General features: G+C 42.4%; 1 pseudogene across 1 annotated transcript in view; it reads left to right on the forward strand.

The window, feature by feature from the left end:
• Nucleotides 1-20,526, forward strand: part of LOC147697001 (suppressor of tumorigenicity 14 protein homolog) — a 381,221-nt pseudogene that overhangs the window by 338,301 nt on the left and 22,394 nt on the right. Inside the window, exon 16 of the transcript XR_015299131.1 lies at nucleotides 7,803-8,074. The product of XR_015299131.1 is annotated as a suppressor of tumorigenicity 14 protein homolog (transcript). The remainder of the gene's footprint in view (nucleotides 1-7,802; nucleotides 8,075-20,526) is intronic.

Here is a 20,526-nt window from a genome sequence, read left to right on the forward strand (position 1 = left end):
CAGGGCCCTTAGTTTCTTTAGAGCTGACATTAGATTTTTGAGGGTTTTTCTCTACGGTGGCCAGGTGGGAAGCTAAAAGGGTACCCAATCTGGATACCTCTTTTGTGACCTGTTCGACTCTGTCTGCCAATGGTCTGAACATAGTCTCCATTTTCAGTTCGAACATGTTAATCAGGGAATCGAATTGATCACTATTCAATTTAATCGTACATCCCTCATTTGGGCAATCCGGGAGGCCTCCCCCTTCATCGTCCGGTATGATGGCCACCTTCTTGGCTCTCTTGTACCCTCCTCGTTTATTTTGTGACCCTCTACAGGCTCTCACTTTCCTTTGTGCCTGCCGTGGTACCGGGGAGGGTTCCGGGGATGCAATAAGCAAAGATTGGGTAGTGGAAGACAGGGAGTTATCTAGTAGCACCTCAGTAGGAGCTAGGCTGAGAGATGTGTCTATATCCGCAACTGTTTGGGTGCTTGGAGTCCCCCCTGGAGCTAGATCACAGAACTCTGTTAATACTGAACCATTTGTAGGTGAAGCAGGCGGACTGAATCGGCCTAGAGACATGCGGCGTGCTGTGTTGATCTTGCTCACCACTTTTACCATGTAGTTATCTAGTGGCCCAGACAAAGAAGGTGTCTTTGAGGAAACGCAGTTTAGCCATGACAGACCAACTCAATTAACAGCCAGTAAAACAAAATCAATAATTAACACTCACGGTTCTTAAAAGTCCCAAAGGAAAGTCCCAAAGTCCGTGGCCCAGCCCGGCCTCCTCTGGCCTCTGACGGCCGCAGACAGCCCCGCCCTTGTCCCGGCGCGTGCCCGCGCGCGTCCCGCGGGGCGAGAGACCAGCGCTGCCTTTATGCGCCTCCTGGCGCTGCACAGGGCGTCACTGGTGGTGGGAGGGGCCCGGCGGAGCCAAGCCCAGCCGGGGAACAGGCGGAGCTAAGCCCGGCCCTTTGCTGCTGGAAACCGTCACAAACAACCCCACAGGACTCGATACCGGCGCTGCCTTTATGCGCCTCCTGGCGCTACACAGGGTGTCACTGGTGGTGGGAGGGACCCGGCGGAGCCAAGCCCGGCCAGGGAACAGGCGGAGCTAAGCCCGGCCCTTTGCTGCTGGTGCTGCGTCTCGATGAACGCTGGAAACCATCACAAACAACCCCACAGGACTCGATACCGGCGCTGCCTTTATGCGCCTCCTGGTGCTGCACAGGGCGTCACTGGTGGCGGGAGGGACCCGGCGGAGCCAAGCCCGTCCGGGGAACAGGCGGAGCTAAGCCCGGCCCTTTGCTGCTGGTGCTGCGGCTCGATGAACGCTGGAAACCGTCACAAACAACCCCACAGGACTCGATACCGGCACTGCCTTTATGCGCCTCCTGGCGCTGCACAGGGCGTCATTGGTGGTGGGAGGGACCCGGCGGAGCCAAGCCCAGCCGGGGAACAGGCGGAGCTAAGCCCGGCCCTTTGCTGCTGGTGCTGCGGCTCGATGAATATAATCATAGGTCATTTGCAGGTTGTGACTCCTACATGGACCTTGGTGGTATTCTTTTCTCTAAAGCAGTAGGATGTTGGGAATATTATGTAAGACTATCCCAGAGGGTACTTTCCTCCCTATTTTCCTGTGTAATGATGGTAAAGATACATTACACATGCTTGAACTCAGCGTTGTCAGATGAATCCTCTACTTATCTAAAACGAAATCAGACAGGCAAAAGCTGGCAATCTTCTTGGAGACAACAAACAGTGCAAACAAACGTAACAAATCTGTGTTACTTTAGAAGTGGTGACAGAGACGAAGATATCTTTGATAGGCATCTTCCCAGACTACAAAATCACTAAGAGGTTGCCTTAAGAAAATCCAACAGTTATTCCTTTGGTCAGGAAATACATATAGACTATTCACAACAACTGGCAATGCAAAATGCCAGAGCTGCCCATCAATGTTACCTCAAATTGATTGAAGGATAGTCTTTGCCACATCCAAATAGCTTTTGAGATTATCACATTTTAAAAATGTCAAAGGGATCTTGACTACTCCAATGTGGGCCCAGAAGATGTGGCACTCTTAAAATGAGAAGGTAGCCATCCTATTGTTTAAGTTAAGAATTTCAATTAAATACTTCAAAACAGCAAACTTTAATGATATATTAGTATGGAAGTAACAGAAAGGCACTAAAGGCTTGACTAATCAGTCTTAACTCTAGGTATTCTTAATGTGTACCCACCACAGCCAAACACCACTCCCCCCACCTTAAACACCTTGTTCATGAGACCTGAAATCAAGTAGAACCACCTAACATTGCTCGTTTTCAGCAAAGCAATTGCATATCAAAAGCATGAACACCACTCTCAAACAACATGTCAGTTTGAGTGCTACAATGTTCCGCTATAGATATAATTGGCATGTGTTTATTTAAAATATGCAAAAATAAATACAGTAATCAGTCGATATCAATATGTAGAAAAACAAATTATTGGTTCGTTTAAAGACAGCAAAAATCAGACAAAGTTCCGAATGAAATTACTTTTGAGAGGAGTTCTTATTCTCATAAAACAAAGTGTACTGTAATTACGACAATTATAATTAGGCAATAGGCAATTTTTAAAATAATTTTGAATTCAACAATGTTAAGGGGAGATGAAGGGAGAAGGACACATTCAGCACAATATCAAATAGCATACCCAACAGAAACAGTTAGAACAAGCCCATGTATAGTGAAAAACAGTGATTGTTTAAGAACTATATGATACATTTCAGCCATTATCAAAACATTCTAGAGTTCATGGACAAACATATTGATGCAGTTCAGAAACCTTCATATGCAAATGTTATAAATTTAGGAGGTTCAAAAACTTCACAAACTGTAGACACCATATTATTAGTTCTTGGTAAATAGGAAGTCAAGGGGGACGATAACAGATCTCTTCTTTATTTGTTTGCATAATTGAGAGGTGAACTCTGTCTCATCTATGACAATGGCATGCTAAACTCCACTGCACCTTATACAAAATATTATCAGTGTTTTACAGTTAGATGCAATAACCTGTAAAAGATTTGCAATCAGATCAACAAATTTACCTTTCATACAACACACAGACTAGATTTCTATTATTCTCCATATAAAAATGTTGTTAGAAATGTTAAAAAGTAGCGAGATGGGCCTTTTTCAATATTCTTATTCCAAACTTGCATGTTAAATATTCAAAATAAATTACATTTAAGCACATGTGTCACATATTGCTATTTTGGCTGCCACGAAACCAACGGTCGGTCTGCCGTCGTTTCGGGGAATGGGATTGCCCACCAACAAGCCGGCGGTCCCACAGGGGTAATTACAATGTGACCGCCACCACAGCGGTTGCAGCACCTATATTCTACATTGCAGTGGATCCAGCACCCACCACAATGTAAAATCGGGCCATGCCACATGGTGAAGGGATGTGTAGGGGGGCACCATATATGGGGTGCAGGGTGGAAGGGGGGCCACTACAGGTTACCCACCATGAAAAAGGCAGGCGGAAAGGGACATCATAATCCCTAAGGTATTGTCTTGGAAATGATTACCCTCTGACAGGCACAAAGAGCCTGTAGGAACCGTGACAGTCGGTCTTTCTGCCACCAAAGACATGCTCGCCATTGTAATGTGGCTGGCATGAACCCTGCTTACGATGGTGTTGAAACCACCAATGACAGGCTGTCGGTGGCGGTTTCACCACTATCGTAATCAGGCCCCATGTTTTTGAAGGAGAAGGTCTGGTAAAATGAGTGATCCAGCTTCTGGCAAATACTCTTACTTCTAGTACATTCATGTGATAAAGAAGAGCACATTTGATTTATATTGAAGGCAAAATAATACCTAAAGAACTCTGAAAAGTCAACTCCTCTGTTTTATTTGGGTCTATTAAGTTTATATAAATAAATGCTCAACTTCTTCCCAGTCCATAAAAACTTGATAGTAAGCAATCAATTATTTTGACATAGTTTAGCAGGAAGCATGGATCAATACACATTTAGTATAGCTCAGTAGAACATTCAATCTGAATATTGTATCAAGTGGAACACGAATCTGTAAGCTTCCTTTTTAAACAGTATTTGTTGAGTGGTAATACTTCATATTTATCTGTATTAAGTTTGAAACCAAAAACCATAGTCTTTTATTGTCAGTTTTTAACACCTGGTTATCTGTACTTTATTGTTTTTTTGCTCATTGTTTGTTTCAGTTCATTATTTGTTTGCTCTCTTGATCTTTTGTTTTTGAAATTATTCCAGCTGGGGTAATTCAAATGTTGGATCGAATTGTGGTAATACAATTGAAAACTCTGATCATTGAAGACTGTTTATTGAACTGATCTGTGTATCCAGAACAACTGTATTTCATTTTTTGTTAAGGGTCCATTGTCTCTAGAATTACTCAAGTAGACTTGGTCCCTTACGATCTTTGGGTTTACCTTGTGTACATATTCCAGTAGAGTAGAATAGAGCAGAGTGGAGTGGTATAGAGTGGAATAACATAGAGCAGAGTGGCATACAGTGGAGTGGTGTAGTGTGTAATAGCGCAGAGTGGAGTGGCATAGAATATAGTGGCATTGAATGGAATAGCGCAGAGAGGAGTGGCATAGAGTGGGGTATCGATAAGTGACGTATAGTGGAATAGGGTAGAGTGGAGTGGCATAGAGTAGAGTGGCATAGATTGGAGTGACATTAGAGTAGACTAGTGTTGAGTGGTGTAGAGTGATTTAGAGTGGAGTGGCATATAGCTACTGGATCTTTCCCCCTACACAAATTGTCTGGAATTCCCTGCCTCCCTATCCTGATCCCTGTCTGTTTGAGGCACAATAGGGTAGTGTAAAGTCCTTTGTGTGTGTGTGTGCTGAGGCAGCCACATTGAGGTGCAAGAGTGGTAGGTGACAGCCATGCTCCCTCATCCTGTCAGATTGCCCATCCTGCCAATCCCCTTTCTGAGATTGTCTGGGAGAAATACACAAAGGTCTACTGACAAGTACACATAGTTATGTGACCAAGTAACAGGCTGCAGGCACGAAATGGTTCGGCAAATAAAATGTCAACTTTCTAAAAGCGGCATTTTCAGGCATGTGACTTACAATCTGACTTTACCATTAAAGAGGGTTTTAAATTCCCATTCCTCAGACACCAAACACAACATTCCTACCTGCTTTCACCCAATTGTGGTCACTTATTAAATGTAATAAGCTAACCCAATGTTATACTATGGACGTGGAAGGTCTTGCAGTAGTGAAACAAAGTGAGGAGTTTTTCACTACCAGAATATGGAAAACTTCAAAATTGATCTTCACCTTTTTAAACACAATACACCCTGCCCTAAGGGCTATTTAAGCCTACCCTAGGGATGATGTATATGTATTAAAAAGGAAGATTTAGATCTGGTCGAAATAGCAGTTTAGAACTGCACTCATAGACTGATATGGCATGCCTGAGATATGTTATTAAGTTGTTAGGTAGGTAGCACATTCAGTGCAGCTGGCTCGCTAGTAGAATCTAATTTGCAAGTCCTAAGTACCTACTGTAGCACAGTACTAGGGACTTCTAAGTAAATTAAATATGGCAATTGGATATAAGCAAATTTGACCATGTTTAAAGGAGAGCGCACAATCACTTTTGTACTGGTTAGCATTGGTAAAGTGTGTAGAGTCCCATGGCCAACAAAAACAAATTCAGCAAAAAAGGGTGGAGTGAAGGTAATATGTTCAGGGAACTAGCACCCTAATGCTGACACATCTACAAATAGACAGACAGACCGAGATATGGACAGACAGACAGACAGACTGACAGAAACACAGACAGACAGAAAGACAGACAGACAAACAGGCAGACAAACAGGCAGACAGACAGACAGACAGACATACATAGATACATACATAGATAGATACACAATTACCTTTCCTTCCTATAGTCAATAGGCAGATCCCTCCACTGTATAAACCCATATACATTTATAAATGGATCCAAATATTGTGAAAGGATTTGCAAAATGTTTCTAATCCCCGCTACTATTGTTCCCCACTGGGCTTCACAAAGGACATTTTAGTTGATATTTGGATAAGTTTTACTCAGTGAAACAAGAAAAGAAGACCAAATGTGAAGTTTGTTCTAGGGAAAACACTATAAATACTAGTAGTTCTCACATGCCCTCATTCTTATCTACATTTTCCAAAGTTTCATTTCCGTTGTGTGGTAAATTTAATGTAAAACACAAAATTTATGTCAGACAATATCATGACAGCAACATTTTGACGCACCATACCATGTTGCTAAAACGTAAATAGTGAAATAACTAGTATTGTGTTGAAAAACATTAACAAATAAGCCGACTGTGGAAAATGGTACTTTTATATTAATATACCACCAAATAAGGGCATGCCGCTAGTGCTTATGTATCTTACACTGCTGAGTACTGCTTTTGGCTATGCACAAAACCGGAGTGTAAAATTACTCAAAAGTGTAAGTTGCCTTTATGAATAGCCCCTGCAGTTCGTGAATATCCCTGAGGCCATTGAATGTGGTGGAGACATTTAACGTACACTTTTAAAATCAATTTATACTCAGATTTTGTGAATAGCCAAAATGTAGCAAAAGTACTCAAAAGTGCAAATTACTAAAAAAATGTAAGTGTCTTTTCTAAATCAGGCCCACAGTGTTAAGGACATGGCATTTGTTGCTCTTCCAACAGGATGGGGTGAAGAACGTATTTGCTGAGTAAAGCACTCTTGATGTTTGCTTTTGTTGTATTCTCTGTCACGTGAGCTCCTATGCTAATTTGGTTAGCTTGCTGCAGCAAGGCATTTATAAAGCACAAAAGTAGTTAGAATGCAATGGAACACTGGATCTGCAAGGCAGAAGTTACAGTGAGGTTGGGCAAGCAAGGGTAAAAGTCAGGGCATGTTAAAAAGGATAGAGAGGCCTTGCAATCAGGGTTACAGAACTGGAGTGAAAAGTAGCAGTGGAGAGGGCCAAGGACTTTGGCTACTGGAGGGGGTCAGATATCGAAGTATAGCTGTGGTTTCAAGTTATTGCTTGTCCCCATGTTACCTTCATTTCATAGAAGACGGTGATGGTGCATCCTGTCAAGGATACTCTCAGTAGGAGAGTACTACACCTCCTTTTAAGTGTTCAGGAGGGGGAAGGGTGCACGCCTGGTTAAGGGAGGCACCCCGATAGTTTCTTTCTGAATACGGTGCAGTGGATTGACATCTACAGTGGTAGACATGGATCTAATTGTTCTCTCACTTAAGATAACAAACTTACCTCTCACAGTTGCTTTGAAATGGCTGCTGTATTTAATTAAGAGAATAAATGCTAGGCTTTCCAAAGAAACAAACATCCCCCCACACAAGTGTTAGTTGAGAAGTGTGTCATGGTCATTTGGATTGGGTTCTTTGCAGTTACTGTCTCTAGTGAGAAATATAACAAATTCCTTCTCCAATGTAACAAAAGATAAAATACATCCAGCCTTGACTGCAACAGTTTCAAAAACATAGCAAGGCTTTCAGATCTTCATTCCTATTAATGATGTTTAATGTACTAACGCTGTCGGCTAGTGCATCCACTGCAGGGATCTGTGTTTGGCCTCATGACAGCAGAATAAAGACCAAAGGGGTCCCGTCAATCCTTCATCCTTCCGAGGTCCTGTCATTAGTGCCAAGAACCACCTCACATGTGCCCTACAAATACGCCTGTATTGTTTTATGTTATAATTGCAAAATCAGCTTTGGTTTCTGACAATCAGAGCACATTTACTCATTTGCTTTTTCTTTATTTCTGCAGGTATTCTTTGCCTTCTGTCTGGACGGTGCATATAGGAATGAGATTCATAACAAAAAACTATCATCCTTTGTTAATGAAGTCAGTTCGAAGGATTATCGTACACCCTCGCTATGACCGATACATATCAGACTATGATATTGCGCTGTTGGAACTGGAAACACCCCTGTTCTTCAATGACCTTGTCCATCCCATATGCCTACCCAGAAATCCAAAGGTTTTCTCCTCTGGGACTCTCTGCTATGTCACTGGCTGGGGTTCTCAAAAAGAAAATGGTAAGTATATGTCCTTCAATCATTTCTCAGTTATGGGTATGTAGAACTTGGCATACTGCTTTGATTTTGTTGGTTGCTTTACACTAGTTAGAAATAAATGGGTAAACAATCTTAAAAGTGATAACATCTTACTTAGGGCAAAACGAGTTTGAAAAGGACATTCAACAGTTTATTTATTGTAATAGGAGTAATTACCAACATTTCATACATGAGATTATCTCAAAATGAAAGAAACTAAAGTCAATTGTAGTGCGGGAAGCATACAAAAACTTTTGTGTGTACCTAAATTGTACCTAGGTGCAATTGACATGGAAATTGAGAAACTGGTAGCTCCAGTTGATGGCTACATTTGTCTTTCCTGAAATATAATCAGTCATCACTGAAATTTAACAATCCATGCAGAAATATAAAAAGTCCTTGGTCAATTCTGCTAACATTAAGAATATTGTGCCACCAGACAGGGTATATCTTATCGCTGAAATGGTGGCCCTTCTCAAGAGCATATATTACCAGACTTTGTCCTCCAAGAGGCAATGGCCCACAAAAGGTCAAGATTGATGTTAAAGACAATTGATTTGAAAATAAAATACATCTGCTAGCCACTTTTCCCAATGTGGACACATGTCCACAACCCGCCCACACCTTCCATGCAAGTGTCTGACTCTATGATGATTTCCAGGAAGGAGGGGGGAAAGGCAAAGCCTTTCCATTCTGTATGTGCTCCAGCCTTTCCTAGATCTCCATATTGGCTTCCTGGTATAGCGATATATCCTCAGAGTATGATAGATCTTTAAGTACAATATTTTAATGCATTGAAGGCCCCACTATTGAAGTGCATCCAGGAAATGTGTCTGAATGGAGGAAAATAGGAGGACCAACTGTCTGGACAATGACCTGTAAAATATTCCATGGAGAGTGAATTTATGGCAAAGCCCAATAAATCCATTGTACTGCTGAAAGACAGAGCTGATTTCTTTTCATTTATAAGAAAACCCAGTCCCTGAAGGAAAATAATATCACCACCCACAGTATTAGAATAGGAATGTCACAGCTCTGGGCCATAAAAAAGATAGGGGCAGATTTACAAGCTCCTTGCATCATTTTTGCTTCCCCGTAGCGTCACTTTTTGTGACGCAGCAGCAGCGTAAAAATGCGGCCCATTTACAACATGATGCATTTAGGGAGATGCATCACTTTGTAAAGCCCTGCGTCACATTATACCTGCGTCAGGTATAATATATGCAGGGTAAGCGTTCCAATGCAAAAAAGCCTTGTAGAAGTGACGCAGTGAAATCTACAAGATTTCACTGTACCACTCTGCGCCACTTCTAGGACGCCGCTGTGTCAAATTCTTAGGTCTGCTTGAAGCAGGCATAAGGAGTGACGCAGCCCAATGAGGATAGGCCTCCCCCTGCATTGCTGGAGTTGCGTCATGCTTGCAACACAACTCCAGCAATGCATGACTTTTGCATCAACAGATGTGTCAGAATTTCTGACGCATCTGTCATTCCTTGAGCCAAGGTGCGCTGTATTGTAAATACGGCGCATCCAGAGTGGCGCAAGGGTTTCTCAGGGTGGCGTAGGGAAAGTGACGCATCTTTACAGATGCGTCACTTTCTTGTAAATCTGCCCCCTAGTAACAAGGTAGACCATTAGCCTCACTCACTTTGAAGCAGGTGAAGTGAAGTGAAATTTTTTTTATTGTTTCAGTTAATTAAAACCACAACAATACATTTTAAAAGAGTCGACTAATATGTTTAAAAATTTCTTGATATATAAGTGCGATCTCTGTTGGTATATTCTAGAGCATTCTCAGTCTAATACCAAGTTTGTTATTTAAAATAGAATAACGTGTAATTGAAATACAGTCTATCTAACTTAGTGCAGAAGTTATTGTTTTTTTTCTCTTTCAATGTTCCAGAGAGCTCTCTCTCCGAGCTACCACAGTTATGTTATCCTTTTGTGGACAGGGTGCCCGGGTGTGCTTTAGCGCTTGGGTGTGGGCTGCAAGGAACTTTAGTAGTAGGCAGTTCAATCGTGTGTCTTCTGGGTTCAAGGTTGCCATAATTGCAGATCTGCACGTTCTTATGCCTCGCTCGTTCATTGACTTTTTTAAAAGAGAGCTTCGAGCTTGAGCTAGATTCGGGCAGATACAAACAAGATGGATGAAGTCCTCATTACTCCTCCCGCATAGTCTACAGATTTTGGGTCCGTCATACACCCAGATTGGTTGGTCCATAGTTGATGGAAATTTCCCCAGACGGAGTCCCATTAATTTCTGTTTTCTATGAGCTGGAAATGTGATTGTTAGATAAGGGGCTGCCACAAGTGTTTTATAGTTTGATATGACCATCCATGCGTGTTTTCTGGCACTAAACGTAGCTTTATCGAGTAAGAGGGAGTGAAATTTTGTTGACTTATTTATAGCATGTTTGAACGCCGGGTAAGGCAAGTTGAGTTCCCAAAGTTTTCTTGTTCCGGTCTCAGTTATGGCCTTTTCAAGATACTGATTGTATGGGGAATTAGCATCAGATCTTATTTCTTCCCATAGTGCTTGGTGCAATTCCGAGGCTGACGTGTTCTGTTTCAGTGTGTACCAGTACTTAATGCTTGCGTACTTTCTTCCCAGTGTCTCGTTTATTATTCCGAATTCTAACCTCGTCTGAGCTGGTGAGGCTCCCTGATGTATGTGGAAGGTGGATTTGAAGATGGCTGTCTGCATTTTATTAAGCAGATCTGCGTCTTTTCCATGCAATCCTACACTGCAATATGACAGGGTTGGAAGAACTTTTGCTTTTATTGTTGCCAGTAGAGGTTTGTATGACGGCCCGAGAGCTTTTTAGCCAAAGATCGAAAAGCAAATGAGAGTGAGTTTGATCTCTGAGTGATGTACAACATTTGCTGCTGGTGGCTTTGTCGGTTATCAAAGTAGAAGCCCAGGTACTTGAAGTTGGACACAGCCTCTAGCTTTGTTCCCTCCAGGTAGATGTATGCACTGGCTGTCCGCCGCCTGGTGATGAGCATTGTTTTTGTTTTTGTTGTGTTTATCTCCAGGTTGTTGTTTGTTATGAATTCTGCCAGCCCTACTAATAGCCTTTGGATGCCAATCTTCGTTAGGTTCAACAGTACCACATCGTCCGCATAAGATAGATGAGTTAGCGGGAAGGAGCCAAGTTTAGGTGGATGGGATGGGATCTTATTCAGACTTGGTGTTAGGTCTGCCATAAAAAGATTAAAAAGATGGGGGGCTAGGACACAGCCCTGCTTTAGACCTTTACTGGTATTAATTTTCCTTGAGAGCCGTGTTCCATTCCCCAGTTTAACTGCCATCCAAGTGTTGGAATAAAGGAGTAAGATCCCTCTCAGGATTTTATCCGGGATGTTCCAACTGCGCAATTTCCTCCATAAGATGTTCCGATCTACACTGTCGAATGCTGCCTTTAGGTCAATAAAACACAAGTGAAGGGGCTGTTTTCTTCGAAGATATTTATCGGCTAGCACTGAGAGAGACATGATATTTGTCAGTGTCCCAGTTCCTTTCCTGAAGCCTGTTTGGTTCAACGGTATTCTCTTTGTGTCGTCGGACCAGTTTATTAGATCTTCCAGGACGAGGGATGCAAAGTACTTCGCCTCCACGTCTAGGAGGGCGATCAGTCTGTAATTAGCTGGGGATGTTCTGTCTCCTCCTTTAAAAATTGGTGAGATTATGGAGCCCTGCCAACTTGACGGTATTTTGTTTACAGTTGTTATCTCATCGAATAATCTTTTTAGTTCCCTGCACCAAAAGTCTGGATCAGTTTTGTAGACTATTGGAGGTATCCCATTTGGCCCTGGAGCTCCGTTGCCACGTGACTTCCTTATGATTCTTCTTATGTCCTCTTCACTGTACCTTGCTTGTTTGACCTTGTTTGTTACGTCCTTATTTTCCCGTGGGCTAACCACGTCACGGTAAAGCCTGATTACTAAAAGATCCCCGTCTGGTGATGGATTTTCTCTGCGTTCATCTTTATTGTTTGATGATTGCATGCAAGATGTTCTTATTCCACCGCTGGGAGTGATACTCCCTTTTCTTTCTTGGGCCACTTCATTAGTAGTTTGTTGGATTGCCCCCGAGTTAAGCTGGTCTAGTGTTGTCTCTGAGAACCTCTCTGTTAAAAACGCGACTCAGTCCGCTTCTTGGACATTAGATGATGTTGGATTTGAGGGGTGGTTTAAGCTGTTAATGATCCTCCAAAATGCGTTTGAGTTGGTGTTCTTGGCGGTGCAGAGTAGTTTTGCCCAGAAGTCATCTGTCAGAGATCTTTTGTGTTCCCACATTTTCTTTTTATATTCTTTCTTGAGGTTTTGTCTTTGGACCCAGTCTTTGGATGACGTAGTTGTCTTTTTTAACGCTCTGGCATTTCTCCTTATCTCTATTTTGAGTTTTGCCAAAATCTTTGGCAGAGGAATTTTCTTATTCGGAGGTTGTGCTTTATTTGGAACGGACGTACTTGCTGGTAATTTTTCAGTAAAGCTCTCCCATTTTTGTATTTGGGTACCTGTTGTTCCCTCACCCTCAATTTTTAGTCTCTGCACATTTGCCTGCAGCTCATCAATATTGGCCGTTGTCCAGTTAAGTCGTTTTAAATTGGTGGTCGTGAGGTTATCTCCCTCTGTGTTACAACTGTGATATTTGGTCAATTTTAAGTTGAAATAAATATGCTGATATGAATGATCACTTTTTGAGGTGTGTTCTATTGAAAATTGCTGGACAAATGGCAATAGTGGGAGAGAGACTGCTGTGTAATCGAGCCTTGATGCCGTCGAAGTTCCTAGATGGGTGTACTGTGGTGGATTGTCACCTTTGGTTCTTCCGTTAAGGAACCGCAGCCCTAGGAATTCCAGGCTAGTTACCAGTTTTCGACCAATTGGATCGAATCGCTCTGTTTGCAGCTGAGTTTGAGGTTTGACATTCCAGAATTCGTTGTCAGCTGCTATGATCTCATCGTCCTCGGGCGTATAGATTAAATTTGAATTAAAGTCACCTGTTACTATGATATCCCAGGGTGGATTATTGATACGAATATCCCTGATTATGGATACTAGCTGATTCAATGTGGCTTGTTTCTCTTTCGCCTTTGGAGGTGCATAGAGGTTAACCAGTGGTGTCGGAGTTGGTCTGCCTGGCATAGTTAGTTTTATCAATTGCATGTTTGGCCCATGTGGGACTATTTGTTCTGAGTTAATTTTGATGTCCAACGCGATATAAACTGATAATCCCCCTTTCGGTCGACCGTAGAGGAAATTTTTCCTTGCTGGTATATTGAAGTGGGTGTACCCAACAAGAGGTAGCTCCTCCAATGCCCATGTTTCTTGGAGGGCAATGATATCACATGCTGTCCAATTGTGAGGGGGCAAGCCTTCTTCCATCCATTTCCTTGCTCCGGCTATATTCCAGGACAATAGGTGGAAGGTTTCCTGGGTGCTATTCTTTTGAGGTTTTTTGGGAGGTCAATTATTTTTCTGTTTGTTTAATGTATCTGTTAGCCAGCGCCAGTAGGCGGCGTCATCTTTGGAGTTTATTTGATTACCTGTTGTAGTTAGGGGATGGGTTGTTGATGAAGGGCTGTTCCCTCTAGCATTCCGTAGTACTGAAATTGCTTGCTCCTTTCTTTCTATCCGATTTTCTTTTTTCCCTTTTGTCGCCGGACGAGCTTCAAGAGGGCCTGGGTAACGTGGTTTTGCCGGCCTGGAAAGTCTTATACCCCATAGATCGAACCTCTCTCTGAAGGACAGTATTAACTCGGCAGTTTCTACTGTTCGCCATGTTGTTAGTGTTTGTTCTAATGAGCTAGTTGTGTCTTGCTTACAGAATTTGACTGAGAGTAGGTCCGTATTAGTTAGGTGCTGAAGCCCTTCAATATTGGCATAAAGTTTAAACAAATTTCCCCTGTTGAGAATGTCGTGCTGCCCCTGAGTTTCGTATTCCGGGGTGAAAAAGATTTGTTGGAGATGCAAGTTGTCATTGCTAGACCAGTTCTCAGGGTCTTTGAAGCAGGTGATCACCAGCTTCAAATGCTTGTTAAATCCCGGCGGGGCTGAAGACTGGTCAACAACCTCAAAATGATCCCTGCTACGCAGAAACTAAAAGATAACCCGGCCATCCGATTGCCTTCCATCAAGTGTACACTCTCTATTTTCAAATTCGTGTACACCATAGACTTTAATGTCTCACCAATTGATTTCTGATGTAGGCCCTCGTTCTTTTTTCCTAACCAAAAGAAAATGTCTAAGAACCTTACCCTGCTGAGTGAAGAAAATATTTTGAATGCTGCCCTTTGTAAAGTATTACCTGGTATGTTGGTCTACCAGTGCTTGCTCCTGCATGGGGCACAAGATGGATTTCAGTCATGCGGCTGAATAGGGAACCTAACATTCAATTTAGAAGCCCTGTCAGTCTGCAGAACCCAACTATTGGATGCAATGTTTCACCACTGCACACTATTCACCCTTCCACATTTACATGGGAAGAATAGGTAAGGCTCACCTGTTAAGTTGCCATCAATTTGTCCAGTGCCCCTGGACAAAAAACAAAAGACCGAATCTCATTTGAATTCCCCTTTTCTGGGGTTGTAACCACCTTGGGGGCTTTGGAAATTGCCACTTTAGAATGGTCTCCTTTAACTTTATATGATCCCTCCAAAACGTCCATGGCAGAGAACCTTGAGTATGTATGTCTGTGCCTTGCCTGAGACTGTTTATTTCTGAACAATATCTTTAACAAAATGTTCACCAAAAACAATTCCCCGCAAAACCAGTCCCGTTTCTGCCATTGACAACGTCCCCAAGCTTGAATCAAACCCCAAAAGTATGAATCACCCAATTTGGGTTACCCACAGGACAAAGGCGGCAGTGTACACAGACTAGACAAAACACTGAGATCAATCAGGGTACTGGTTACCTTTCTAGATTTTGTTACATCTTTAATATTAGTGGCTGGTCCCACGGTGTCCAATAGTTTATCCTTGAAAGAGGGCGCGGAGCAGCCAATGATCTGCTTAGGATCCCTATTGTATTTGCCAACGGAACATCACCATCTAAGTGTCTAGCTCAGGAATGAAAACACTTTTCTTCAAGCCATGTTTCATTTAATACAGCATTGATTCAACTTCTCACATCTTTAGCAGGGAGCTTATTAAGCCTCACCTGGAGATCGTATACCACCTCAGGGATGAGGTCAGCTCTGTGGCTTCACAATGGAGAGTTCATCAGGATTAAATACTTTCTCCCTTCTTTCCAAAGCATCATTCTGCTTGTATGCATGCATTGATTTACATATGTATTTATGAATGTATGTATGTATGTGGTATTGTATTTGCATGTACAGACGTAGCCAAAAGGTAGTGGAAACTGTATAAGGTCAATGGCAAGGATACAGTCAGTGATTGATTGGAGGCGAAGCTGGGTTCTTAGTGTGGAAGTGGACTGTTTTTTCCTCATGCTTTAGTATTCTTTAAAGAGGCGTGTGTTCTGTTCCTACCTAAATTGGATCAGGCTTGGGGTGGTCGTGATAAATACAGGGATGATGTTACAGACCTGGGGGCATAAATGGTGGCTAGACCGGGGCGTGAAATTCCGCTCCACTCCCGGAGTTTTTCCCACTCTTCACTCCAAGTACTGCTCGGAGTTCTTAAAACCTCTGCTCCGAGTTTCTTCCTTACTCGCACTTACCAACTGTAAGTTGGCGAGCAACGAAAATCTTACTACAGACCACCTCTCGGGGAGATTTCTAAACGCAGGTACTCACGGATGACCACTACCGCTAGCGTTAAGAAACCTTCGGTTCACCTTGAGGAAGCTGCCGCTTGAGTAGAACTTCTATTTGAGTGGCAGAAAGAAGCAGCTCCCTCTTGCACTGTGGGTGGTGCAGTTCACACTGATTTTACAGCATGAGACAAACACCCAGCACTAAAAATCTGCACCAACAGCGCAACATAATGCACGCTGCCTCTTGTGGAACTCAGCGTAGCACAGCAGAGTTTTATGGTCACTTCGCAGAACTCCACCCAGGCCTAAATTGGTAGCCTGTTGCCTTGTTTCTTCTTTATGCATTTCTTCGTCTCCAGGCCTGGTTGTGGATGTGGTGAGAGCCAGTGACAGTGGTAAGCTTTTCAGCCAGATAAGCTTGGGCGCCATTTGTGATAACAGTAAATATGATGCAGCTGGTTTTGAAGATGATGCAGGCTGGTAAGAGAAGAATGTGGAGTTCAATGAGGTTGGGGGTGATGTGGTCATGTTTCTTCAGTTCCTTGATGAGACGTGAAGCAGAGTCTATGATGCTTTTAAGTGGAACCATTGTTGAGTTTGGACTGCATAGGAACAGGTTTTGCTGCCATTCAGGTATGAGAATATGAGTGCTTAAACTGCAATTGTGAAGTCATTTTCTTTAAGGAATGGTTTCTTGCTCTTCAATAGTCTAAGCTAGTATCATGTGGTCTTGGTTTTATTGGCAACGTGTTCCTCAAGGCTTAGGTCACTGCTCAAGGTGAATCTGAGTGACTTGGCACTAGGTGAAGGTTAGGGTTGGATTCTGCCCAGGTTCATATTGTTGAGCCAGGTTTAGACTGTTGTTCTTGTTGAACGATAGAAATTCTTTTTTCTTATTCTTTCCTACGAGATACCAGTATCTGGACTACTTGGGTTACCCCTGGGCATCTTTGAAGAAATAGTGAATGTCATATTTCTCATAAGAAGGGAGTTAAACGTTATTATGTTTCTGGTTCACCCTCCTGCTCGGAGCAGTGGAGGAGGTTGTTATTGTAGAGGTCATTTTCAATTTCTAAGAGCAGTCAATGCCCCCAGATGGACCCTTCTTCATGTCTTTTCACTACAGGCTTGGCAAAGGAGCCAAATCAGTACCCATGGGAGTGGGGTACTCACAGCAGTGGGGAAGAAGCTGAGCCAGACAGCTGGTACATCTGGATAGTTGGTACAATTGTTTGTGCAAGGACTTCATCGCACTGCACAAGTTTTTTCAGTTTTTTCTTTTTGGCATTATTGAACCAGGGTACCACATTGAAGGAGATGTCCTCATCTCCTACATAATCCCCTGTACATTGGACTCTGCCTCACTAATCTCAACCATACCTGAACTGCACTCCTTGTAATATAGTGGGTTAAATATTGCCGTATAACTGCAAGGACTAGGAATTAGCACACCCAGTTTGCTATCCTGCCCAGTCTGTGCTCCAAAAATATCAATTCATTATGTGACCCCCTAGAAAGTGTTGGTGCTGGCCGTTTATTCACCCTCACTTTGAATGAATGAATGGTGAGTTCTTCTATAGCTCATGGCTACTCAAAAGAGTGTCATGGTGTTGTTTAGTGACTCAGAGCAGAACAAAGGCATGGACCACTGATCTGTCATCATTACAGTCTGACGATGAGTTTTCAACTCAATTTGAAATGTGTATTCAACCTAGATAGATCTCACATGTTCAGGCAGCTGATTCTATATACCAGCTGCTCTAACAGTGAAGAAAGAACGTCCCCTCAGTAGCCTTTTAAAATGGGTAACCACAATTAGTCTGACATTGCTGGAATGCAGGGGTCTTCCAGGGCGGTATTCCTTAAGTCTTTCATTAGGGTATGCAGGCCCTTCTTTGTGAAGGACTTGGCACATAAGTGTCATTGCTTCATACAGTAAACGCTTTCGAACTGACAGTCAGTGAAGTCTCTGCCCAAATGATGATACTGATGTATATTTTGGTATGTTATACAGTAGGTGGGCCACCATGCTCTGCATAACTTGTAACCACTGGATCCGATATTCATGGAGGCACAGATATAACGCATCGGCATATTCTAACCTTGAAAGAATCAGTGATCTACCCACTGTAACTTGGGCATCATGCTGAAGTGAGTGAAGAAACTTCTTCAGCATGTGAAAAATTCAAAAGGACGTTTTCATGATTTGTGAATCCTGTGTCTCAAAAGAAAGTAGGATGTCAACATGACGCCTAGATTCCTAGCCACCACCGATCAAGGGGCTGAGGGGTAACCGTGTCGTGGCAAGCTCCTGCCCATCCTGGAAGGGGATTCCACCCAACCAACAATTTTTCCATTTTATAGGGGTTGCACTGCAATTTATTTGCCTGCAGCCAATCAAGCAGCCCTACTATACAGTGAGCAAATGCATCTTTCGCCTTCAAGGAATGCCCATCATACATGAGCAGGAGTTCGATATCATCTGCATATGAGATGACCTTGATGTTAAAAAGATTCAACCAAATTTGCCAGAGGAGACATATGAATGTTGAAGAGTGTGAAACTTAGAGAGGAGCCTTGTAGCACTCCCTACTTCAACATTTTTTCTCCTGAGGCATACAGCTTCATCCAAACGTCCTGCTCACGTCTCTCAAGGATAGAGCCCAGCTAGCTTAGGGCAGAACCTATCACACCCAGACGTTCTAGCCTATACAGCAAGATGTTATGCTCTATTGTATCGAAAGCAGCTACATTTCCAGCAGCATCAGAGCCACATTTAGGCCTGAGTCCAGACTGGTTTCAATGGAATTAGTGAACCCCAATACTGTGGTCTTGGTCCTGTGGTGGGCTCTAACCCCTGGTTGAAAAGGATGGAGCAAGTCATTTTCAGTCAGAAAGGTTGTAAGTTGTTGGTTCACCAACCTATCTAAAACCTTTGAAGTTCCTGGAACAGAGAGACTTATCTAAAATTAGCCGGGGATTCAGGGTAGGCCTTGGCCTTTTAAGCAGAGTAATTACATTTGCTCTTTTCCATTCCACTGGAAGGACCCCTGAATGGAGGGAGAGGGAAAATAGCTCCTGATAAAGTGGAATGATGATAGCATAGATGGACCTCAGGATAGGAGGGGGTATTGGATCCATTGGAGACCCAGACTTACAGTTCCTAAAGGAAGCTGTCACCTCCTCCAGGGACAGGGTCTGGAAGGACGCCAATTTAGATTGTGTGATGGGGCCGGCTAGATCTCTTAATTCAGGTCTCCCAGGAGCATTATTTGCCCCCACTAAATTGGACTGAATTGAGAAGATTTTAGCCTCAAAAAAGTAATTTAGACCGTCGCATAAGGACTGGCTAGGTTCCAACAGGGGAGATGTTAATTTAGAGACTGTAAAATTGGCAACAATTTAAAAATGTCCTTCCCGTCATTATCAGTATCCTTAATACATTGCGTGTAAAAAGTGCTGTGGAAGCACTTAAGATTTTATGGTGGTCTTTCAGGGCCATTTGGTAGTGATCCTTATCTAATTTTAATGTAGTGACGCCACAAGACTCTTTCCAATTTCTTGCAAATAGCTTTTTCCTGAACTAATTTGAACTTTGTACAGACCAATTGTATATGCATAGATGCTTTAGCTACACACCCCTCCCTCAAAAGTGTCATATAACATTTTAAAAAAGGTAAAAGAAATTACCTATAAAGATCATCACAAAAAAAGCTGTCGGGAAAGTTTAAAAATTGATCCTGTGTTACTACATTTTTTATGGACAAAGAATTTCAGGAGAAGGCCTGATAAGATTGCTCAAACCTTAAGCCTTACAGAAATGCAGCAAGCCCACAGGGAGAGATGTAACTCGCAAGTCCATTTGCACATGCTATTTATCTCCAAAAGGAAGATATTTTTTGCTGTGTAGAAAACTCTTCATCAGTACCTCAGTGTATGTTTATTGGCGCCCCATATATGCTCTGGAAACTGACTAACTCTTGCCCTCAATATGAGTACATTTCTGACTTTGCCTAGTACAGCACTAGATCTGACAAAAGGTAGTTAATACCCACAAGCTCACAAGTCTACAGGCTTTAATATACCTATGCAGGATGTCCATCAAAGAAACTAGTTACTAGTGCAAATCAATGTTTTGTGGCTACCTCACATGATTTTCATTAAAATTATAGCATTATAGCACTTTAGTGTTATAATAGTGCATAAACCCTTATTTGAGTCGTGCTCTACATTTTTGACTTTCATGCCCTTTTACATTATAATTATGCATGCTTCCTGAGGAAATGCTGAACTTGTGTGTGTTTTACACATTTTCTTTGGGTGAAATGGAACAAATGTGTGCATGGAATATTAAACTGCTTTCCCTTACCGTTCCATAGGTCATCTATTTTAACCACGTTACCAGGGATGGCTGTTTAAGGTAAAAGGAAGAATCTCTTCCCAACAGTTTTTCAAAAGCTTCGACAAAAACACATTTACAAGCCCTCCAATAAAAGTAATGGTATAAACCTAATTATCCAGTGGATCTCACTGTCAAGGCAGACCATTAAGGTAATTACATTACACAGCCCCTGACACCTATACCGGTGTTGCCAGATAGTTCAAGCATTTGAGCATTTTTCACTGTGATACATCAGTTCTCATTGCAAGAAATGAGAACTGTAAAAGCATTACTGCTATTACAGTTCTATTATTTTCAGACTTTT

This window comes from Lissotriton vulgaris, chromosome 8 (assembly GCF_964263255.1).
Source record: "Lissotriton vulgaris chromosome 8, aLisVul1.2, whole genome shotgun sequence".
Lineage (NCBI taxonomy): Eukaryota > Metazoa > Chordata > Amphibia > Caudata > Salamandridae > Lissotriton > Lissotriton vulgaris.